The sequence below is a fragment of the Thermobia domestica genome, chromosome 17, assembly GCF_964235325.1.
Source record: "Thermobia domestica chromosome 17, izTheDome1.hap1.1, whole genome shotgun sequence".
Lineage (NCBI taxonomy): Eukaryota > Metazoa > Arthropoda > Insecta > Zygentoma > Lepismatidae > Thermobia > Thermobia domestica.
The window spans coordinates 152480887-152502174 of NC_137470.1; the positions used below are offsets into that span (position 1 = coordinate 152480887).

Below are 21288 nucleotides of genomic sequence, written 5' to 3' on the forward strand. Positions count from 1 at the left end.
CCATCGCGGCCCTCAGTATAAAAACAAATTAGGTTATTTATGTATATCAATGAAAGGGGGAAACAACCGATTGAGACTTATTTTTACACAGTAGATCCTCTGTAGGTGAGAATTCAATAACACACAAAGAGCAAATTCGAACCTAGGATCTTCGTTTGCCGTGCAGATACGTTACCAGTCTGCTTCCCAGCAGGGATGGCAAAAACCATGGTTTTCATTGATAAAAACAAAAAACCAGTTTTTTTTTTTGGTTTAAACCCGGTTTTCTTGGTTTAAACCAGGTTTTTTTGGTTTAAATAATTTACTCTATGTATTTATATTAGATATGGACAGAAATTAGTTTGTTTCACCTTGGTGTTATTATGCAACAACAAGGTTATGCTGGAAGGGGTCACATAAGCTTAAAGCGGAATCCAAACCGCTTCTCGGCTTACATCCAAGAGAAATTGTCCATTTCGACACGAAACTGGGACTAACTGGTCACAAATGCGATTGCCGACTCACTCACGAAGCACTCCTGATAAAATACGTTGTACTGGTCTTTACATAGAACTAGTTTTTAATATAATTGTCAGGAGTCATTTCAGAAGGACAAAAAGATAAGAGTTACACAAGTAAAAACATTATAGTTTTACATATAAATCGGGAAACTCCCGCCTTAGCCATTGGGAAAATCCTGTTATTACTTTAAATGTATTTGTATGTAAAATTTTAAGGTCAACGTATCATAATCACTACGCTAAAACAGGTATTAAATTACAAGTTTGGTATGTAGGTATCATTCAATAAAATTAAACAAAGTCGAATCCAAGCTGATGTTGGAAGCTACGTAGGCAGTTGATACATTTTGCTAATTTCTATCAACATATTTAAGCAACTTTGGCTTCTTTATAAAACAACAGGCATTCAAGCAAGTAGAAATATGTAATTTGGTTTCGTTTCGTTTCGTATGTTTAGGCTTAACATCCTTATGAAATACCAAAGTTATCACGGAGAAGACTTTCGCTTAAAGGAACACCTCGAATCGCTACTTGGTTTACACTTTAAAGATGGGTTGTGGTTCGACAGAAAATTGAACACGGGACCCCTTGATTAAAAAGTGAAAAGTAGATAAACGTAATGCAGATGGTTTGATATGTGGAGACGTCACCATGAAGTTTACACGATTTAAAGCATTTTTCGTTTTTTTTTATTTTGTTTAAACCAGTTAGTTTTAAAAAAAAAAAAAAACCAGCTGGTTTAAACCAGCCAACCCTGCTTCCCAGTAGTGGTTATCGCATCGGCACGGTATATCGGAGATCATGGGTTTGAATCCTGGTCCAATCATTCACTTTTTCATTCTTTCTGTTTTATCAAATTACATATACGTATTTAACTGAAGCATATCTGTAACCAATTTTGTTGTCACGTAGCTACTTCCCAACTTGGGGAGCGCAAGCTAATAAGTTACATTCATAATAACAAATATTACGAATGGTGTAACAAAGAGGTGTTAAATACCGTACAAACACTAACTATTGAGTAAGAATTGTGGTTCCATTAAGGGTAAGGCTGGTAAAGAAAAAAACCTACAATGGTATGCAGAAATGTTGCTAGAAATATATATTTGACTAGAAGTATTGTCGTTCTTGTGTTTAACGTCCCACGTTATGCACTGAGGCCATGGGAGATGATAATGTTGGAACAATGAAAGTGGAACGAAATGGGAGAACTCGGAGAAAACAAGCATACGGTCTGTACCCTACTGCTATTATTATTAATATTAGTGACCATATTTGAAAATTCAATGTTTCATCTGAAACACAAAAGGGATCAGAAACAAGTGGCAAGGAAGACAGTTCGCGAAGAGGAGCACCAGGTAAAGAAAATTGGGAATCGTTGCTCTATTTACAATTACCGATATATGAAATTTAAGGCCCGCTTTTATTATTGCAGGAAATCATATTCAAGTGTATGTGTCGGACCTAGTATACAGAGCTGTAAAACATTTAAAATACTAGGTATGAATAGTAGTGTAGTTTCTACAATTATTTCCACCTGTCTGCCTCTAGTATAAAACTCACCAAACTGATCGAAACTGACGAGACTTCAACAAAAATATCATAATTGCAGAATGATGGTTGACGAAATGGTTTGGCCTACGGCCTCGTATCTCTTATGTATCAACAGTGAATTTCGTGCATTTAATCTTAATCTCTCCTGAATTTGGCTAGCTGTGGACTTTACCCCCAAACCCCCGCTACTGCTCGGCCCATTGCCTCACACTTCTTAAACTCATAAATTCTACAAATTTTCAAGTTTCTTTTCCTATTTGAGAGATATGATTTTGTATCTCCCGAAAATGCCAATTTAATTAACATGGAAATTTCTTCATCCCCCTCTAGGCTCTTTAAAAATTAAAAATATTAACTTTTGGCATTTTTCCTGTCGGTTACTCTCGGAAGGCTATAATCGTGCCAAATTTCATCACTCTAATCATGCCGGAAGTGCCTAAACATTTTGGGTGTAAAAGGCGTCCCGTATAAATAACATGGGAAAGATTTTTCAGTTCCCTATAAAACCACTCTAAAGTTAGAATTTTTTTATTTTTACTGATTTATCTAGGTAATACGAACAAAAATGTATAAGTATACCGAATTTCAAGTTTTTATTCTAATTCCAAGTACCTAAAATATGAGATTGTAAGTCCAAAAAAAGACCCATTTAAATAACATGGGGAAATTCTTCATCCCCTTTTAGACGCCCTAAAAATTAAAAATATTCACTTTTGGCAATCTTTTTGTCGGCCAGTCCCGGAAAGCTACAATCGTGCCAAATTTCAACTTTCCACGTCAACCGGAAGTACCCCTTTATTTTATGTCAGTTCATGAAGCTGAGCTGAGCGAAGCGAAGCTCTTATACTCGGGTTAGCCGTTTGGTTGTTCGCGAACTCCTCCTAGACCGTTTGGCCGATCTCAACCAAACTTAGCACGCTGATAGAGTATGTCGTGCTGAGTGACAACATAGGTCGAAATCAAAAATCCGATGTACCATCGAGGAATAATCACCGAAAAACGCTTCCTCCTAGACCGTTTGGCCGATCTCAACCAAACTTAGCACGCTGATAGAGTATGTCGTGCTGAGTGACAACATAGGTCGAAATCAAAAATCCGATGTACCATCGAGGAATAATCACCGAAAAACGCTTGCATAGACTTAACATGGGGAAAAAGTTTTCACGCGATTTTTTTGTCAACAATTAAAAATGGAATTTATTATTGCATAATGGCCAGGAATGATTACGTAGTTTAAGCTCGCTCAGCTCATTTCATTGCAATCGGGTACATCCATTGCATTCCTAGTTTTATATGTACTTAAGATGCAAGTTTAGAAACTTTAGGCAATTTAGTTTTGAAATTCAGCAAACTGACTGGACATTTCTTAGCTGTTATTCTGAAGTTGAAACACCAATAAGAAAATGTTGTAATATATTTTTGACAAATATTGCGTATAATCTTTTGTGTTTTAATATAGGCTGGTGTTTAAGAGTCTTCATCCCGGCGAAATTAAAATACCGCTAATTTTACAGTAATTATGTAATATCTTCAAATAGATAAAAGATAATTGAAATATGGAACAAGAGCGCCCTAGACAATATTATTTTGCGTGAGGTACCGTTATCACAAGTCACCTAGTGGCTTTCCGTTTTCAGCTGTTTAGAAACGCGAAAATAAATGCCAATTTTCAAAATGGCTCGAAATCGAAAGCAGATAAGTGAGACGTGATAGCAGTTTCTCATGTAAAATAATATTGTCTAGGGCGCTCTTGTTCCACATTTCGATTATCTTTTATCTATTTGAAGATATCACGTAATTACTGTAAAATTAGCGGTATTTTAATTTCGCCGGGATGAAGACCCTTAAAGAAAACTGATTCCTCAAGGTCTTTTTCATCCTTAAGAAGATACGTCAAGAGACTTGCCTATTTAGCTTCGTGCTTAAATGTAAAAAACTTTTCCCTCAAGTTCTTTTTGAGCCATAAGAAAGCAGATGTCAGTAAGAAAGTATCAATTTTGGTTATAATGGATATAATTGCAAAACAAACTAAAACTGTCACAAGACAATAAAAGAATATTATAGGTTACAATTATCAAAATTTAAAAGGCTACGAATTGAAATTAAATACACTAGAACAGCACATAACTTCGTGGCAAATGCAAGAACTGCACCCCCCGCCCGCCCTCAGCAAAGGGCTTTTCTTAAAGGATACCTGACATCTTACTTATAACGAAATGATGCAACAACCATGACACGAGGAATAATGAGATGACCACAATTTCCCTTTTTCCTTATTTACGACCAAACTGAGATAACAGAAATTCTTGAGATTAATAGTAGTGATAGGAACAAATCATACGAGAAACTGGTCAAACTAATGGATGCCAGACATTAAAATGAGAAAAAGAAAAGTCAACAATAAGACATGGCCGTATTTCGTATTAAGAAAGGGATATGAAGAACAATTCTTACTATCCCTTCCTACTATATTGAACTTATTCTGGCAATTGTAACGTTTAAATTCCTCAGTTAATGAAAAATAATAAAAGCCTAGCCTATTCCTAAGGCTAATAATGGTAATGATATTAAGAATTAAATGGCCGTATTGATATTAAGTACTTTTTCAAAGGTATATGAATCTATTCTTTATCAACGTATGAAAACCATACAAAATTTTCAATTTCAGAATTCCAGGATGGATTCGTCGAAACAGGGCGACAATCACAAATGTCAGCGTTATTAAATACTCCATAGCAAGCATAGTAGATCATGCAGAGGACAAATCGAAGTTCTTTCCACACATTTTGCGAAAACCTCTGATGGAGTGAATAATAAAATATTAACAGACCAACTTCGTCAATTTGATCAGTCTGACAGTGAGTTATTTGAGCAACCCATCTCCAACTTCTTAAAATAAATAATTTTAAAAACTCAGATCAAATTCTATTTTTTTAACCACGCAAATCCCGACAGTTATTCACTTAACAGAAATATTGAAACGACCCTTTAAGGAAATACTACTGTGACATATTATAAATGGAGGGAACAATCGATTTCATATCACATCGGCTCTTCTATACTCTGGGACATACATAAAGAGCCTTTTCTCCAGGAATTCTAAAAACCAACTTTCCCTACTAAGTCTTCGCGCCACGTGGTAGAGATTTATGATACCTTCTGGGTGAAAACCAATGTTGCCTCAACTCCCTTCCTCCTTTCCTTTTTTCTAATTGAAATCATCTTTATTTTTGTTGTTAACTAAAAATAAGGAGAGCTCTTTCCTTATTTCTGCCGGGCTTTATCTGCACAAGTGGAACAGAGGTACGGCATCACTGAGAGCGGTGACAGCTTACATGCTCGCGAAGACTAACCGAAGGTTGGGGGCGTGAAAAGAAGCAGTGGTTGAGAAAAAAGTCCTTTAAGCTTCTTCCGATCTATATAGGCGCTAATTTAATTACATACAAAGACTGGAAAAACGTACGAGTGGGTTGAGAGTCAGGGTCGAAAAAAAAAAAAAAAAAATCACCCGATTTCTTTGTTGTTGATTTAATCACTCCTACTAGTGATTAACGGCATGACCATTAACGGATGGAGAAATATTCATAATAAACCTCTAGCGTGTGAGGTAAGTAACTATTAACTCTGATACAGATGTTGTTGTGTTCGAAAAAGTAAATCTATCAGGTCACTCGCACACTTCGAAGCATTTTTAGGATGGCATTGAGTATCTCCCCCAAATCCATCGACGGCTCCGGAGATATTGAGCCATCCTGTGACATATTGAGCCGTTCTAAACTACCTCGTTTTTGCGTATACCCACCATCGCTGACGCGCCTGTTTCCTGCAGACGCACCCCTTTGTTACCGCTTGGGGACATCTGCTGCGCTCTTACCATGATTCGGTTAGGTAGCATTTGTGTGCGTTTTAGTGGCCACCCAGCCCAAGTTAGTTCGTGTTTTATGCACTGTAGTGTTAACCGTTCCATACGTCCACACTGAATTTGTACTCCTGACTTCATGACAGTTATAAATAAATCGTAATCACTCCCACGTGAGCCAGAGTCAGTATCAAGTGAATATGGGGGATAATATCCTGCATTTTTATCATTATGCTTTCATTGAAATCTTACGGGGAAAAGGATTACTGTATTTTGTATAAATTTAATCTCTCCGTGTGAAGAGCAGGCATTACTATACACATTATATTTTAAATTATCTACAGGGAGAGTGACCGAGATAACGACAACATATCTAAGGCACTTTCGTAGTTTGAAATACTAATCTATGGCCCTTAAACAAGTAACGTGTGAGGGATGAACTTCCTTGCGGAGCACAGTATACTGGGAAGGAAGGTAGCGGTCTGGAATCGGTATTTAAGTACCACCCCGCTATTTATCTATTACGGTGGGGGCACTCGGTCGAGTAAGTGTAAAACGCTTTTTCAGGCCACCCACCCTAAATGAGGTTTTCCTCATTTACACCAGGCAAATGCCGGGGTGGTACCTAACTTATAGGTAACAGACTGCTTCCTTCCCTTTCCCCGGATAGTGTGCTCGCCGAGGGACGTCATCCCTCAAAACGTGAAGGGCTAAATGGCCTTAGATACTGAAAGCCCAGAAATCCAAATCTTTATCTTTTATAACTGACGAAAACCCACGAAAAATCTCACTCACGATAACTAATACTAATAATAAGCTTTCTACAATACGTAGACTGCGTTCTGAAACAAAAAAATTAATTTTCTAATCAAGAATGACATTTTTTGGGATCAAGAGAAATCAAAAAAAGAAATCTTTAAGTTTTACGTCGCACGGTTATGCCGGTTAGGCTAAAGGAGACGGTGATGATGAGAGATGAGTGAAATGAAGAAAGTGGGAGGAAAAGGGAGAACCCCGAGAAAATCCACGCACACGGTGTTTCTCCACCAGAAAGTCCATATCAAGAGAAATCAAAAATTTTCTTTTAGGCCTTATACCTGGAGAACTACATATAGAGTAGCCAAACCTAAACTATCATTTAAGTCAGTATGATGTGCTGATTCCGTAGAAGATACCAAAACTCGATTTCAGGGGCGTTCAAAAATTTCGTGGCTCCTGATCCAAAAACAAATTATTAGCCAAGATCGCAACCTTTGGTCCGTCTTTGATTTTCCTAATTTTCTTGTTAGATATATTTTTTAAGTTTATTTTTTTATTAACAGTGTTCGAGTTAAGTACTATCACAATGTGTACAATTCTGAGCTGAAAATTGTGAATATTGAATGTTAAATGCATTGAAGCTTTCTCCATGAATGTCTTTACAATATAGAATGAGTAAATTAGTATATTGTTGAAACTCTTGGCCAATGAAACAATCTATACAACATTTGGGCTTTGATTTAAATTTTGCTTTAAACTGCTAACGGGAGTATCCCGAGAAAAACAAAGGACGCCATGTTATCCACCACAAACTTACTTGGCCGAGGATTAAATCAGGGACCCTACACACAAGAGATAAGCGCTCTACAACTGAGCCACTGTGCCCTTCTCAGAATGGCCAGAGGTACTGCATTTTACTTCAGTTTTAAGCACAATAGATTTAATTTAAATGCTATTTAAAAAAATCTACATAATTAATTTTGCAAGGAAATCGAACCCGGGTCTTCGGTCAACCATGCCGATGCACTAACTATGGGGTGGCTGAACGCCGATTTGAACAGTAATAAATTGTATGGTTGCTTAGAGAGCGGAAGTAGCATACTGGATACCGCTTCAGTAGGATAAATCGGAGACCCAGGTTTAGCATTTAGATTTCTGGGCTTTCGGCATCTTAGGCTATTTAGCCCGTCACCAGGGTTGACTGGTTTAAACCCTGATTTAAACCAGCTAGTTTAAAAAAAAAAAAAAAACAACTGGTTTAAACCAAAAAGCGAAAAATGTTCGTAAAATCTTGATGGACACACATTTGTAGGTTATCACGTTTCACTCCCGTATATTATTCGTAGTATATTCAGACCTAAATTCCCCATTCATTACTCAAAGAGATTATACTAGAAAAGCAACTTTTATTTTTTTAAGTTCACGAATGTTTCTTATGTAATTTTTTTTATTGTTTATTATTATTATTATGCAGTTGCAATCAAAGAAAAATTCTAAATATTGTTTCGTCCTAATAATGTTTACTATTGAAAAAATACACCGAAATACCGTACTTTGGGAGGGGGGTATACAAACCACACGAGAGGCATTTATTGAAATCAGAAGTATCTTTGATATCTATTTATGTATAAATGGGTCAAAGGGGACTCAAATAATTCATATCTTTATTCTCTTTTCGTACTGATACGCCAATTAAGTCGTTGTATTTCTTTAACTTGGACTAATAGAAGTCGTAGTGTACTAACTTGGACTAAATTAGTTCTTCTGTACTCTGCAGTATTTTGAAATTGTCCATATGTAAATCTGTATAATGGTTTCACTTGTTCAACTATTTATCTTTTTGTCCTTCTGAAATGACTTTTGACGATTATATTAACAAGTATGTAAAGATCAGTACAACGTATTTTTATCAGGAGTCCTTCGTGAGTGAGTCGGTAGACGTATCGCAGTTGTGGTCAATTAGTCCCGATTTCGAGTCCAAATGAAGGAAAATTTCCCTCGGATGTAAGCCGAGAAGCGGTTGGATTCCGCTTTAAGCTTTATGTAACCCCTTCCAACATAACCCGGTTGTTGCATAATAACACCAAGGCGAAACAAACTTATTTCTGTCCATATGTGATATAAATACATAGAGCAAATTATTTAAACAAAAAAAAAAAAAAAAAAAAAAAAAAAAAAAAAAAAAAAAAAAACTGGTTTAAACCAAAAAACCGGGTTTTTTTGTTTTTTTTTTCAATAGAAACCATGGTTTTTGCCAACACAGCCCGTCACGTTTTGAGGGAATGACGTCCCTCGGCGAGCACACTATAAGGGGAAAGGGAAGGAAGAAAGCGGCCTGTGACCTATAACTTAGGTACCATCTCGGCATTTGCCTGGTGTGAATGAGGAAAACCCAGGAAAAACTTATTCAGGGTGGCTGGCCTGAAAAAGTGTTTTTACACTTTTTCGACCAAGTGGCTCCACCAGGAATCGAACCAGGGACCGCTCGCACCGAAGGCCCGCACGCTATGCGGGGTCACAAGACCCAAGGTTCGAAATGAAGTGAAATTCCTAGTTTAACCGTCCTACGATTCTGCTCAGTAATCTAAACGATACGGATGATTAATTATAGTGAATGATTATGAAAATAATCAGTGGAATTTAATCTATACGAAATTAGGCCTTTGATTTAAACTTGCATTAAACTGCTATCACTACATTATTATTATTATTTATTCTGCCTTACGGCAGGTCCTGGGACCAATGAGGATTTTTTTTTTTTTTTTTGCAATTTAAGGGAGACGATAATGAAAGCAAATGAATGATGGAAGAATGCATGGAATGAGAACGTGGGAGGAAACGGAAGAACACAAAGCCCACGGACACGATCGGGTATTGTTTAGATTCTCCACCATCCTTCGTAGAAAAGCCAATTGGATTGGACACATCATGTCTTCTTCACACCGCCATAGGGAAGCGAGGAATAGAAAGAACACAGCTGACCGACGATTTGAAAGATAGGAGCAAGTATTGGGAGTTAAAAGAGGAAGCTGAAAATCGAGAATTCCAGTAACCCTGGCTCCCTTAGTAGTAGTGATTATAGTTTTGTTATTTGGAATCGTGATGAGTATAAATAGTGTGGCATAATACACGAAGACACTTGTGCTGGGTATGAATGTTATCAAACCGAGTGAGGAAGGAGCGCAGCAGGAGGGAGACCGAGCGGTAGCAAGAAGACGCGCCCGTAGGGAGCTGGCCCGTCAGCAATGGTGGGTACAAACATAAACGAGGTCGTTTACAACAGCTCGACGTTAAGTCATAGAACCAGTTCCGGAGAAGGTAAATACTAAGCGCAATGGGATACAATGTTGTCGACCACAGTCGTACAGCTTGAGTTCCAACGAGGGTCTCCTCGTACCAGAGATGAGCGCTCTATCACTTGAGAGACCATGGTACCCGAGACTCGGGATTGTTTTATTGCCCAGTCGTAAGTTTTCCATTTCTAATATATTACATAAAAGGCTAATAGAATACAAAAACTGGCCTTTGGCTAGCTCGGGGCCCCCAGTTCCCTAGGTTTGCTCGGCCTATGGCCTCGCCTCCCTTAGGCATCGGTCTTTACTTCGACAGTGAATCTCGTGCATTTGCTTTTCATATTTCCTGAATTTGCCCAGCTAGAGACTGCGCCCCAATTCTCCTGCCTTTACTCCCCACGCCTCACACCTCTTTAACAATTCTATCGGATTTCAAGTTTCTTCTCCTGTTTCAACTATCCAAAAGATATGACTTTGTATCCCACGAAAATGCCTATTTAAATAACATGGGGATTTCTTCATCTTCCTTTAGATCCCCTAAAAATTTAAAATATTCACTTTTGGCAATTTTCCTGTAGGTTAGTTCCGGAAGGCTACAATCATGCCAAATTTCATCATTCTAATCCTACCGGAAGTGTTTAAACATTTAGGGGTGTGGAAGGCGTCTCATATAAATAACATGGGAAAGATTTTTCAGTTCCCCATAAAACCACTCAAAAGTTGGAAATTTTTATTTCTACTGATAGTGTTAGGTAATGCTAACGAAAACGTACTAGCATACCACATTTCAAGTTTTTATTCCAATTACAAGACCTAAAACATGAAATTGTAAGTAAGAAAAAAAAAAGACCCATTTAAATAACAGAAAATACTGTAATCCTTTTCCCCGTATAGACTCCCTAAAAATTAAAAATATTCGCTTTTGGTAATCTTCCTGTCGGTTAGTCCCGGAAAGCTACAATCATGACAAATTTCAACTTTCCATGTCAACCAGAAGTACCACTTTAGTTTATGTCAGTTCATGTAGGTTTATATATAGTTAGGATTAGGATCCTGAATAGCAAATTAGACTGCAATAAACTACTCTTAAATAAACGTAGCGAACAGAAAAACACTAATATAGACATTTTAGCTGACAGCCTTACAAAATTTAAAAGTTAAATTTTAAACATCCTATGAAAGATGAGAATTGTAATTGTGTTCTATTTCAATATGAAAACTACAAAAACAAGAAACAAAAGCGTGATCAACAAGCAATCTGCCAGAGGAACATATATGCACTACAATCAGCCCAGGAGCCTAAAGGTTCTTGAAATATTAGCAGTATCACTCGCTACATGTCCCACACTCTACTGAACTATTCACTCGTGCAAGCACAGCAAGTAAAAACGGAAGAGTAGTTCAAACAATAGTATTTTCTTAAAAAAAAAATAAAATTAGACCTAGAAAGGAAGATATGAGGGGGGGGGGACAATTATTGTTACTAAGAGTTCATTATTTAGAAACTTTGAAGGTTAGAGGAATAAAATTTGGTATTTGGACTTCTAATTTAAAATAATAATAATAATGAGTGTGTTTGAATTTGACATAGAAGGGAAGGAAAAAGGGGGTACAGTCAAAAATTGCCAAAAAAGGAGACAATTTCCAGAATATTCAAATTCCACTTTATTCGTTCACCGTGCCGAGGTAGGGATTTAAGTTGGAAACGTTAAAATCCATATACAAAAACTCCTAAAATAAATACGATGGAACACATGTTTCAGCTGTTTAAAAAGAATATGCTTCTACGGGGGCAGGGGAAAGGAGGTGATTTCTAAAAGATTTAAAATTTTGAAAAACTCAGCTAATAAGGCGCAGGAGGGGAGTCACTATTATCTTCAAATTTCCCTCCCTTGGGTGAGAAACAGCCCAATGCAAAGATTTGCTTACATTGAAGTTGTGAAAATATAAATTACTAATTTAAAATAAGAAAATACGTATTTCAGCCTTCTTGAAAATTATCCTCCTCAGGATAAAGGACTGAGGGGTCATATCTACAACATCTATATCTCCCTTTCTTTATTGACAAAGCACCATATGCGCCGATTCACTTTTATTGAACATGTGAAAATCGGAATATACCTTTCGAATAAAAATAGTGGAAATCGTGTGTTAGCCGTTTTCGTAAACCCTGTTTTTTAAAGTGCGTATGCTAAAGGGATTCAAACGGGGTATTATTTAATTTCTCCTTAAAATCACTTGGTAGTGATTACAGTTCGTAATTTGTAACTGTGATGAGTATAAATAGTGCGGAAGTATCACATAAAATCTATAGTGATAAAATAACGACCCAAATGGCCACTAAAATTGACCACTAAGAAGCACGAACGTTATCTAATCGAGTCAGAGCAGAATCTCAGCTGGGGGGCCGATTGGTAGGGAAGGGGTGCGTCCGTATTGAGCAGGCGCGTCAGCAACGGCGTATATACAGACAAACGAGATCGTTAACAACGGTTCACTATTAGTCATAGTACCAGCTCCGGAGCCTCGATGGATTTGAGGGAGATACTAAATGTCATCGTTCAAATGTTTTGCTCACATCAGGCGCCACATGAAATGCATAAAGTTAAGATGAAATCTGGCATATAATATCTTTATTAAAACATAAGCGTTTATGAAAATACCAGTTTGAAAAGCATTTTCTTTCCTTCTTTTTTCTACGCACTCAAAATAACGTTATCTATTGTTTGAGATCACATTAAGAGAAACTGAAAACTTTCGAACAGAATCTTGAACCACACTTACTACCTACCATGAATTCGGTTTCAATCATCAAATTGATTAAACATTGCATCCTAAAGGGAGCGTGGAATTCAGGCTTATTGCAGAACAGAGTATTTCACAAGCCCTCAAGCTAGGCAGATGAAACTCTTAAGTAGACTCCTCAGGATAAAGAAGTGGACGTAAGGCAAAGCATTTTCGAAAATTCCAAAGGGGAGAGGAAACCTGTTCGCCACACTGTAATCCATGTTGTCTGTTGTTGGTGATCGATCACAGTACGGCATACCAGTTTCAAATAAAGGATGGCATTTCGTCTCTCCCCCAAATCCATCGACGGCTCCGGACCCGGTATTGACTTACAGTGAGCCATTGTAAACGACCTCTTTTATGCGTATACCCACCATATCTGACGAGCCTGCTCTTTACGGACGTACTTTCACGCTACAGCTCGGGCCTCCCTGCTTTGCTCCCGCCCTGACTATGTTATATATCATTTGTTCTTTAACCCGAAATAAACTTTGGAACATGGTTAGTATCTACCTGAAGGGCTTTTAGCCATATCACATTGATTAAAGGAGTATGAAAAGCAGATAGGGAAGTTTAAAATTCATGCCCAAAATCAGGGTTGGCTGGTTTAAACCAGCTGTTTAAAAAAGGTTTAAACCAAAAAACAAAAAAATGTTCGTAAAAGTGTAAGTGTTTGTAAAATCTCGATGAACACACATTTGTGTGTTATCACGTTTCACTACCGTATATTATTCGTATTATATTCAGACCTAAATTCTCCATTCATTACTCAAAAAGATTATACTACAAAAGCAACTTTTTTCTTATAAGTTTATAAATGTTTATTATGTGATTTTTTGTACTTGTTATTGTCATGTAATTGCAATCGAAGAAAAATTCTAAATATTGCTTCGCTTCAATGTTTACTATTGATAAAATGCATTGAAAATGCCGTACTTTTTGTGTGTGTGTGTGTGGGGGGGGTCATACAGACCCCACGAGAGGCATTTAGTGAAATAAGTATCTTTGGTATCTATTTATGTATAAATGAGTCTGAGCCAAAATGGACTCAAATAATTCGTATCTTTACTCACTTTTCTTATTGATATGTAGATTAAGTCGGTGTATTTCTTTAATTTGGACCAATAAAAGTCGTTGTTAACTAACTCGAACTAAATTAGTTTTTCTGTATTCCGTAGTACTTTGAAATTGTTCATATGTAATTCTGTGTAATGGTTTCACTTGTGCAACTGTTTATCTTTTTGTCCTTCTGAAATGACTCTTGACAGTTATATTAAGAAGATGAAAAGATCAGTACAACGTTTTTTTTTTTTTTTTTTATCAGGATTCCTTCGTGAGTGAGTCGGCAGACGTACCGCATTTGTGGCCAATTAATCCTGGTTCCGAGTTCAAATGGAGGACAATTTCTCTCGGATGTAACTCGAGAAGCGGTTTTTTTTTCCGCTTTAAGCTTATGTGACCCCTTCCAGCATAACCCGGTTGTTGCATAATAGCATCAAGGCGAAACAAACTTATTTCTGTCCATATATGATATGAATATATAGAGCAAATTATTTAAACCATAAAAACCTGGCTTAAACAAAAAAAAAAAAAAAAAAAAAAAAAAAAAAAAAAAAAAAACAGTTTTTTTAATAAAAACCATGGTTTTTGCCAACCCTGCCCAAAATAAAGTATTTTATCGGTTAGTATAATTACGCTTCCATCAAAATGCATATACTAAGGGGGAAAGTGGATTCGGTAATAGTTAAGAACAGCTACTTCTCATCTCCCGTGCACGAGGATACATCTTACTGTTGCACTACCTAAACACCCTAAGCACAAGGGCAAGAACTCATTCTATTACCTACTTTTTAACATCCTAGATAGTTAATGAATAATTCCTGAAAGTATGGCGTTTCTCGTCCTTCCCTAAATGGAAAGTACGGCTCCTTAACTATAACCGTGGATTCAAATATTTTCCATAAACATATCCTACCCTTTCCTAAAAAATTTGGCATTTCAACTAGTATATACAATGAATCATCTTGGCCGTCTAACCTATCTTGGCAGTAGAACACTAATCAGAATATAAAGCATATCATTACTACGAACCCGAACAAAAATAAATAAATAAATAAAATAAAATAAAAAAGCAAATAAAATTTTAAATTCTACATCATATGATTATAGTCTTTCCGTTAAAGACAGATGATTAAAGAAAATGAATGATAAAATAAGTGGGAGGAAACGAGAGAAGCCTGAGAAAACCCATGCATACGATGTTGCCCGTAAGAAACTCACTAGGTCTTGGGTTAAACCAGGGATCCCTAGCACTAGAGGTGAGCTCTCTACGGAAGTCACAGTGTCCCTTATTACGATCCCGAGGTGATTGCTCAAATGTACTTTCATATGTTTTTCCCTGGAAAATATACTAATAAAACATTGCCATTTCATTAAGGAAAGCACATAGGCTACACATCAGTTGTTTAGAGTGCTAAGCAAGTATCTAACTGCATCATTAATACTGGAACTTCTTTTGCCCCGTCGAAAGCAATATAAAAGCTTCAAAAAGCATTGCCCTGCTTCATTATTTTCGAGTGATGAATGGATCTTCCCAATCTCTGTAGTGTTCTGTGCTATAAATCATTGTGAACTTGGAAATAAAGTGTATTTAGATCAAATCTCAAAGTTTTGTTTTTCTCAAATTCGATGTTCAAAATGCTGGTTCAATTAAAGAAAGTGTAAATAATTTGTGTAAAATTTAATGTACGTATGAAAACTTAGAAAATAGCACAAATCAACACAGATCATTAAATAAAGGAAATCCGATTATAACTGGTAAATCATTACCTAACCGGTACATTTGGGTGTTGGAGACAACAATTAAAAAAAAAAAAAAAAAAAAAACCCATCACAACACAAAATGATAAGCCCTTGTTCTACAGTTTTCTTCTACAAGGGTACACAGCAAAATTCAACTACAACATTACAGAAGTGTAAAAAAATAAAGAAAACGTTGAGCCCTTGTACCCAAGGTCTTTTATACAAAGGCAAACACACTGTTTAACATAGTACCTTTACACCTTCCTTCCGAAACTCCGTTTGTAAAATTCTTAGCACTTTGTGCATGTATGACAACACTTTCACTTTAATAACACATGAAGAATATGACTTCAAAGCCTCTTCTGCACTCGATATATCTCGTCAAAGCATCTTCAACACTGAAAATAGAACTCACAATGCTCACAGAAACTTTGACCACTAACACTAAAAATCGTAACAAAACTTCACTTCTGTCAGAGCGTCCGTTGTGAATCTCATACCTTGATATTCCCTTTGTACATAATGACAATCAGTTACGAAAATATTTCATGAAATCACTTTAAAAGATAACTAAAACCACTATCATGTTTGGCTTTGAAGAGCATTAGGGCAGCCATTTTGAGATTTACCACTGCTTCCAACGGCCATTGCGTCGTACTTATTGTACCAATTGGTACCATTTATGCAGTTTGAGGTGTTCCCATTTCCAGCACAACAACATGTCATTTTCAGGGTTGTAGCTCCGTTGCTCCTTGGAACCATGTTCAAATTTGGAGACACGTACAGCGCCCCCTTGGAACGAATATAGGACAGCCTTTGAAACGAAGTATTTTAACACTCACGAGAGCTAGGAAGCAATTTTATCATAGTCCTGCCTGCAACATCCAATCTCAACGTAAAATGGTTCGGGTAGAATTGCAATAACAATGATGATTTCGCATTGTTACTTTTATGTCACGACAAAACGCAATCTATCGGCACATTTCGTATACTATTTCTTACTTTCAGAGTTCGGATACAGGGGGCATTAAAAGCAAAAATTTCACAAAATTGGCACTATTGGCGCTGTCATCAATATGGAGTCGCTACGAAAGTGGTGATCGTTTGGCTCGGTAGATAATCACTTTCTTTACAAGATACACAACACGCTAACACCCAGAAACTTGTATCTAATTACACAATAAGCTATGGGATATTAATAAGTCGATATGTAGAACCTAAAATTTGGTAATAACAATTATACAAATATTCCATACCTTTTAACTCCAGTTTACTCGTGTGAGGGCGTTGTTGACGAAAATGGCGATCGAAGATAGTCGATGAGAGCCTGCGCAAGTGCACAAGGGGGCCGTTCCTGAAAGTGCAACGTCATCATAATAAATCCTTTATTTTTTGAAATGTCCTATTTTCTGATTAGTAATTGGCTTTCCTATTTTTATATTCTTATTAAATCATTTACTAATTTGTATTTATTATATATTATTAAACAATATTTAAATTTTACACGATAATAAAGGAACTATTTCCTGCAACATGCCATGTCGCGGTGCCGCCAATGGATGATTCAAAATACCAAGCTGAAGTAAGTGTTGCTAGCTGACAAAACACTGCAAGCCTGATAATGGTAAATCTTAATTCACTACAAAAATTTCTTGAAACGATTAAAGGGAATAAAAAGCAATTATCTTCTTTGATGGTTAGTAAAAAAAAAAAAAAAGAGTAGAATATAAGCTGCTTTAATAGGTGGGCTGAAATTTAAGGGATTATTCCGAAGTTACGGACTTTTAATTTCTACGAACAAGGAAGTTTAAATACAATTCCTTGTTGCAGCTCTTATTCCGCTTACCAAATTATGTAATTCGTTGAAGTAAACAAGAAACTGTAAATGTCACTTGAGATTTGAGATATGATATTACATTGGATAGCATACTTGCATCTCCACTTTTCTTTTCATGCCACAGTGTTATGCTGTATAAGCTATCGAACCCGGTAGACGCTCATTATAATTCGCTATATTCAGCTACTAGCTTTCACTAGAAAGTCTTCATGATTTTGAAGTGAAAAGAAAACAACTATTTATATAGCATCATTAATTATTTTTACTTTCTTGCTATAGAAAAACCGATTGGTAAACTCCAAATTATAATAGAACCTTTAACAGGGTTGCTAACTTCAAGACTTAAAAAAACACAGGAATAAAACAAGATGAGTGTAGTAAATTGTTATATGAGCAATTTTCTAATCCTCGTGGTCTATCTTTTTCGATCGAAAGAGTATTAAGGAAACGTAAACAGTCACTTACTAACAGAGAACATATAATCTGTACTCTTTATTTAGCAAACACCATGTCGGTTGTCAGCCTTATTTCTGAGAGGCTAGAGGGATAAAAATGAGCACTGAGGGGACAACGGCAAATACATAAGAAACACCACGAAACTGTTTATTTGTTTATTTATGTATTATGGAATCTGGAAGAGGGTCATAACTCCTCTTAATAAGTATATAGCATACTGACAAATATAACGGTACATAAATCCAAGACTACGAAGTTTTGTTGTTAGCATCTAATATGTAAATAAATAAATAAATAAAAAGAAAATAGAAGAAAAGGTGGTTTTGCACTACATTTACACTAAATATTTTTTTTGTGATTATTTCCGACCACTTTCTATCTTATTCTACATAGGTTTCATTCCATTATTGTACAGAAATAATAGTGAGGAACAAAAATACTAGCAACATAGTATTTGTATGTTTTGATAGGAAAAGAAAACTTACAACAAATAATGATTTTTATTCACTTCAAATCCTGGATACAGCTAATGGAAAGACAACACAGCTTATAAAGTAAGGAAACTCAAGAGCAATCTTTAACTAACTCACAACATTTATCGCTACAGAAAACATTTGTCACAAATGTAGTTCTCCGAGAAACGTAAAAAAAAAAGAAAAAGAAAAAAGAAAAAACACTGATGATGGTGACACTTTCCGTTGAAACATTTGTGATTGGATTTTTCGAAACCGTAAAGTTATATATTTTTTTTTTTTAATTTTTTAAAACTGATTAATATAAGTTATTTTGGGGCGTATTTTGTTTCTCATTAATCATTAAACCGAAGCATTCCTTTCTTTATAAATTTGAACACCTTCACATTATAGCTACTTTAGATATAAATACACAATAAAATACTACAGTTTATTCATTGCTTGCACTCCACATCCAGGGCCGGCTTTAGGTAATATGCCGCCCCCTTTCTCCAGAAAAAAACAAATCTTACAAGCCACGAATTTAAGTATGCTATCCCATCATGAACAACGAAGGGGAAGGAAACAGTACTCGCACTCAGAAAGGCCTAAACACTACAAATACAATCTGATTGTGTCTGTTTTTTCTTTAATTAATAATAATCTATTACGTTAGTGAAAGATGAAGCAATCACACCTGCAGACGAAACATGGTAATCCTTTTTATAGAATTCGATATTGAACTTCAATCTCAATTTATAAGTTTGCAATTAAAGTGCAACTCGCTCCTTTATGTTTATTTCTTGATTTTCCTTCTACAACTCTTAAAAAAGATATTTTTTAAAAAAATTGTTTCCACCTTCAACGGTAAGGAATTTGTTTGTGACAATGACAAGCTTAGTTTTCATATCAAAACTGTAATAACTAAAAATGAAACAAGTGTTTGCTACTGTTCGGGAATTAATTTCCTGTATTTGACAACAATCAAGCAATTGATGCTGGGATTTGTTTGACCATTTGCTTCAGCACTATCCATGTGACCTTAAAACTAATGCGACCTAAACATGATTTTTGAATATAGTATTCAAATACAAGGTCAGTTTAGTAAATTTAACTACCATTATCATGAAGTCTATTTACAACAAGAAATATTTATTTTGAATAATATAGTTATGAGTCATAACTTACGACAGGTTTTGCAGCGTCGTGCAAACGCACGGGTTGCACGTATTGTAAAGTCGGCCCTGTCCACATCTCACAAAATAAACATGATTCAACAGTTCATTTATGTTCACAGTTAAAGGGAGCTTCGATGCAACTATAGCTATTCTTTCGAAGTATATCTGATTCCATGACTTGGATGCTTGGATGCTTGGATGATTGCTATTGTTTTGCAATAATAGGGTACTTGAGTTTGAAATTCTTGAAATGAGCAAAGACCAGTGAAAAATGTTTGATACATCTAACAAGGAATACATCATTCTGCGAATAAAGGATCAAAATATGCTAATTGATTATAATTTGGTAAATAAAGTTGCAAGAATTTCGTATTTGCTTCTGAGTTAATTTAAATAATCTCTCCGACGTTCTATTTTAGAGTGGGAAAACAGTTTAGATGGATACTACTTGCTCTAGCTCGTCCCTGGGCACGGGACCAGGAAATATTATATATATAGAGTAGTGGAGATATTATCAGCAATTTTAGTACTAAATAAATTGAAATAAAATAAATATTTTTAAAAACATACTTCCTTTTAAAAATGAAACAAATTGTACTAATAGTTATCTTTCAAAGAAAATTACTTCGAAAGCAAATTCCTATTTATGCGTGGCAGAAAACATGGGGAGCGCTCTCATATGCACTCAATTTATAAGTACAGTGTACTCAGGGGCGGCTCTATAATTTAGTCACAAAGTTACGTGCCTTGCCCAATAACGTGAGAAAAAAATCATTTTAAATATATGATCATATATTTCTTTATACGAATGAGGAACGACAGAAGAAAAAAATGATTGTTTTAATGTGGAGTTCACGACCACACTGAGAAAAATCCATTATCCGGACAGCGGTATATTGTACAAATACAAGGATTCGTTATGTTTACTAAGGAAATCTGTACGGAGCGTACTTTATCCATATGCTACACAGGTATTGCCTTTTACCCGCTTAGATATTACATCATGTCGCTGCAGGATGTCTGACATCTAACAATCTTCTGTATTTTACATACGTATACGTATGTTAAATACTTCAGCTATATGTTATATACGTCCATCTGTGTGTGAGGTCCTGACCTCCTATAGACACCTCTTTCTTGCACCATAGATGACGTCATGAAACAACGGTCGTTTGCTTGCGAGTTGGTTTATAAACGAGGTTGTTTACAAACGGAAAAGAAGAGTGGAAGGAAACAAAAGCCTGGGTAAGTGCAATAGTAAACTATCACTTTAGTTAAATATTCCATTAATTATATATTCCTTTAGTATAACTTGCTTTAATATAGTACTAAACAAGTAATGTGATTTATGACTACAATTCTTACTATTGTAACTCGTTAATGGTTGAGGAGAAAGGAATGGGTTAATCTGAATTTTGAGAAATCTTTGAATATTAATGTTTTGTAACTTTTTACATTTCAATGTACTCAAAATGAATGTTATGTGTTTATTCATTCCTTTTTATAGGTGACGGTTTATTACTTGATGGAGATTTACTACAGGACTGCTTAACATAATTGCTAAGAAACCGTTTTCAGCGCGAACATTTTCTTGTGTAGTGAATGAAGATTTAGGATTTAGATTTCTGGGCTTTCGGCATCAATGACCTTGTTAGCCCGTCACATGTGAGTTATGACGTCCCTCGGTGAGTACACTATCCGGGGAAAGGGAAGGAAGCAAACGGCCTGGGACCTATATGTTGGGTACCACCCGGCATTTGCCTGGTGTGAAATGAGGAAAACCCAAGAAAGCCTCATTCAGGATGGCTGGA

General features: G+C 36.0%; 1 protein-coding gene across 10 annotated transcripts in view; it reads right to left on the reverse strand.

Moving 5' to 3' along the window:
• LOC145674424 (uncharacterized) overlaps positions 1 to 16965 on the reverse strand; it is a 138871-nt gene extending 121906 nt beyond the window's left edge. For 4 of the 10 annotated variants that reach the window (XM_081744470.1, XM_081744464.1, XM_081744469.1 and 1 more), the window contains exon 1: positions 15807 to 16704. The gene's annotated coding sequence lies outside the window, so the exon portion shown is untranslated. Of the gene's footprint in view, positions 1 to 15806; positions 16705 to 16810 lie in introns of those variants that run through there. The other 6 variants (XM_081744466.1, XM_081744463.1, XM_081744462.1 and 3 more) reach the window with 5 other exon arrangements.
• Between the last annotated feature and the right edge of the window lie 4323 nt (positions 16966 to 21288).